We start from the raw sequence: 4,223 nt of genomic DNA, 5'->3' as shown, positions 1-4,223 counted from the left end.
TAGTTATGTGCTACTTAAAGTATGTACTAGTTATAAGTACACTTGAGTTTGATGATCTTGTTGGTGTTTCTGACTGACTGAAAACGAATAACCATGCATGAAATTTTAAGACAGCACTGTCAAAGATGATTTATTAATGTGTGAGCCTAGATTTTGGGTTTCAAGACTTTAAATATCCAAAAAGCAAACTGACTGTGCTTGTCATAATTATTTAATACACTCTCTTTATCTTCTCAATTTTGAAAGTGTATAGAACCAATTTATTTTTTCTCAGTCAATAGAAATCCCAGATGGGAGTCTTACAAGAGAAAATTATATTTCTATTTACAGTACTCATTTGTGCAGCTTTACAAATGAAGAAACAACATACAGACAAAGTAATAAAATTAGTACAATTACAATAGGGTAAGCTACGTATAAAAAAATTGATGTGAATTTGAGTCTTTGGCTAGATTAAATAATACATAGTTTGAGACAAAATTGTAGATGGAAAAATAATGAAGAGACTGGTATATGAGCCGGTTCTTGGATGATGGTAGGGGTTGGAGATTGTAGTAATTTCTTGTTCTTGAATACATATGTTGCAAAGTGGGTGTACAAATCAAATACGATATCACATAGATAATCTTAAATTTGTTCACATATTTTTAAATGATTCCCAGTCCAGCTGGTCCAGTGGGATCACAAGTTCATGTATTTGATACAAAGTGCACTGCTCTGTGTTGGATCTGCTATAGTTGAGATTTCGAGGTAGACTGCCAGGATACCCACATAGGCCACACTGTTGCAGCATATTCAAGTGGGGACAAATGAATACAGTAAATGCTACTGTAGCTTACTAAGGCCAACCCTCTGGTTTCTGGTCCTAGTCAGATTCAAGTAAACATGCATGCAGGTAGGCAGATTTAGTCATTATATCATTATCGAAGTTGTTATTGTTCCGGCAGCTGAAAATATTTTGTCAGGGCTATATATTATTCTGGCAGTCCACTAGATTTCTGTCACTATCAAGCAGACTAGTTTTATGCTATGCCCCGAGTATTCAACTTTAGACTACGCATCTAGTAGGTTGCCCCGAGTATTCGACTTTAGTACATGCATCTAGTGCGTTGTCCCGAGCATTCAACTTTAGGAGATGCGTCTAGTAGGTTGCCCCAAGCATTCAACTTTATGGGATGTGAAAAGTAGTATTAGTGTTAGGGTTGGGTTCTTCTTTAGCTTTGGTTTCTTCTTTGAGCATTTTAAGGACCTTTTGTCTAAGTTTTATTTTTATTCACGTAACTGGCGAAACAATAGCAACAGCCTATCATTGTTACTAATGAAACAGATAAACCAGGCATAAACAGAAAATAAATACTCCATGGCGTAATAATTTGATTGGTGCTGTGATTGTAAACACTACAATTCACCATAGCCATGGTAAAACCTGTAAAAATAAACCATATTCTAAATGAAAACACCAGTTCGAAAATCAAGCTAGCCAGATATACCTTTGATGCCAACATGACCAATTTCCTAAAAATCCGGAGGTACCATTATACATGGAAGAAGTCGATAGCTATCTACATAGCTACCATTTGATAATCATAACATTAGTATAGCATCATGTTTCAAACACAGTCTGTCAAACAACATACGTATTATTGTTTATGACTTATTTTACCACTGATCTACTATGTGCAAACATCATGCTAATTTCATGGTAGGACTGGTAATGGAGTACACTGATGCTGTTTGGTAACTATTTACTTACAAAATTGAAGCAGTGCAATTGTCTGGACATGCCAAAGTAGTCAGGTGGCTTGTAGTCTATTGACCATATTAAAGATGAAAACACAAGGAGGGAGCCTAAAGGTTGATGTTTATACCTTTTAGGTAGCTTGTTCTTTCTACTAATAATAACTACCACCTGGTTGCTAGATGATCATACATTTTTACAACCCAGGGGATTGACCATGACTGTTCTGTGGTAACTTCTACTCATGTCCATTAAACTTTATAGCACTAACTAATAATAACAACCATTACTTTAGTGCATTAGCATGTACTGTATTTCAGTAGTATGCATCAGACTGCCTTGATAAGAGGGGTTCCACTGAAAAAGAAACCCTCACTTTGCAAAATAAATAGCTACTTTATAAGTTATGTAGCTTTTCATAATGCATGTATTTATAACACTTTAATTATAATGTAGCTTCTATCTATATACAATATAAATTATAGCTATTAACAAACTGCAAGTCAGCAGAAATCAACATATTATTAAATGTGATCTGGTCTGACAAAACCAGTCCTATAGCCCATCAAATTTTGAATATTATTTTAAAATTTGAAGTTTAATAACTTTCTCTCTGAACATAATAAAACTAACATTTTACCTATTATGTAAACATTCCTGGTGATTTTCCAGGATTGATTTTGCATAGATAGAAAAGGAGATACACAATAATTATTAAGTCAACACAATGTGACTGAGCCTGCAACAAAATAGGGCATGTCAGAACATAAAATTTGACAACTTTTTCACATTTTCATGACTCATAATAACTTTTTATGGCATTATACTATGGCCATGACATTATTTTTCAACCCATATTAAACAATTAAGTGGCTATATGATACAAGTTACAGAATGCAAATATTCTATTTCAATAGTGAAGTATGACCAGTTTTGTGGCTAGGTGTAGTTTGTGCCCACATGCCCTATTTTTGCAGGCCCAGTCACAATGATTCAGGCTATGAGACTGGTTTGTCAGACTTGGTCACAAATCAGCAGTCAGGTCAATCATGATTACTATACTATGGCTAAGTGTGTGTATGCTAAAGCATATGTTATTGTACATTTTGCAGCTGAATGAAAACTGAACTTGTTGTTCTAGTGATCTACGACATTGCTTAACAGATGATGTTTTCTTGTACTACATACAGTATAGGCAACAAAGAAGTATAAAAAGAAATTCAAGTAACATTTTATACAAGTGAAGTGTTTGCTTGTGGGTCATATAATGGGTAATATATTAGTTTACTTAACTATTAGTTTCTCATCCACCTCCTCTCAAAAAAAATTTAAATGTTAGCCAGCTAATCACTTAACTATGTAGACATGTGAGAAATTTTTATTCACATGACACTATTTCTTTGTTGTGTGTACCTATCACTGTATGCATATTTGCCAGGTACATGTGATGTAACTCTATCTAATATTCCATATACGATAATACCCAAAGTTATGTTATCAGTGTAGTAGTAACAAAAAAAAAGCAATTCCTGGAGTGAGCAATTTCTGACAAATTAAAGTGGAAGTTGTTTTATTAAGTATATTTGTGAGTGTATGGCATGGGTTGTTAGTATGTTTTGTAGTGTGGGTTAATTTAGACACATGATATATATTATATAAACCATTCAGTATAATGCACTTCTCCTCAGATGTTTACTGTTCATAAACCCCTCAGCTTCGTCTTGAGGTTTAACAGCAGTAAACTTCCATTGACTGAGGAGGAGGGTGTATATAAGTGCAATACACTGAAGTGAGCAATGGTTCATATGCAGTGTAATATAACATGTGCCTACATTAACCCGGCCAAACTAAACAACATACTACATTGTAACAACCCATATGCACACAAGTTAACTTAATGACACCACTTACACTTAATTCACCATAGTCTATCCGTGGTAGCCTTCTAGTCCTCTCATAAGTCAGCTTGCTCAAAATGGTAGTGGCAATCGATTGTGGGACTTAGCAATCCTCTGGACTTGTCCGTTTATATCAACAAACATAGGAGCAATGTTACCTGCTGCCACCCATCATCAAAGTCCAGGGTATGTCTATAAAATGAATCCAGTGGTTGAACTCTTACTGGTTCAGGTGATTGATCACCCAGCGCAGCAAAGGCTATTAGCCTGAACTGATTTCGGCAATTAATGGTTCCTCTTCCAAGCTTTGTTTAATACAAACCGTGATACAACATCGTGCTGCATGGCTTGTATAAAACAAACCTTGGAGGAGGAACCAAAGAGACAGTATAACTGACATGCTAATAAGATTTAAATGGCCATCCCTTGAGAATCGTAGAAGACACTCACATTTAATTATGTTATTTAAGTTTGTAAAGTTTGTTTACTGGCGGTGTGTTTGACATTTCACGTGATCATGGTATATACCTTCTACAGTATAACTTAGCCTATATCGGTGACAGATTTAGGAGAGAGGTAAGGGGGCT

This window comes from Dysidea avara, chromosome 1 (genome assembly GCF_963678975.1).
Source record: "Dysidea avara chromosome 1, odDysAvar1.4, whole genome shotgun sequence".
Taxonomy (NCBI): Eukaryota; Metazoa; Porifera; class Demospongiae; order Dictyoceratida; family Dysideidae; genus Dysidea; species Dysidea avara.
This window is presented reverse-complemented; position numbering follows the sequence as displayed.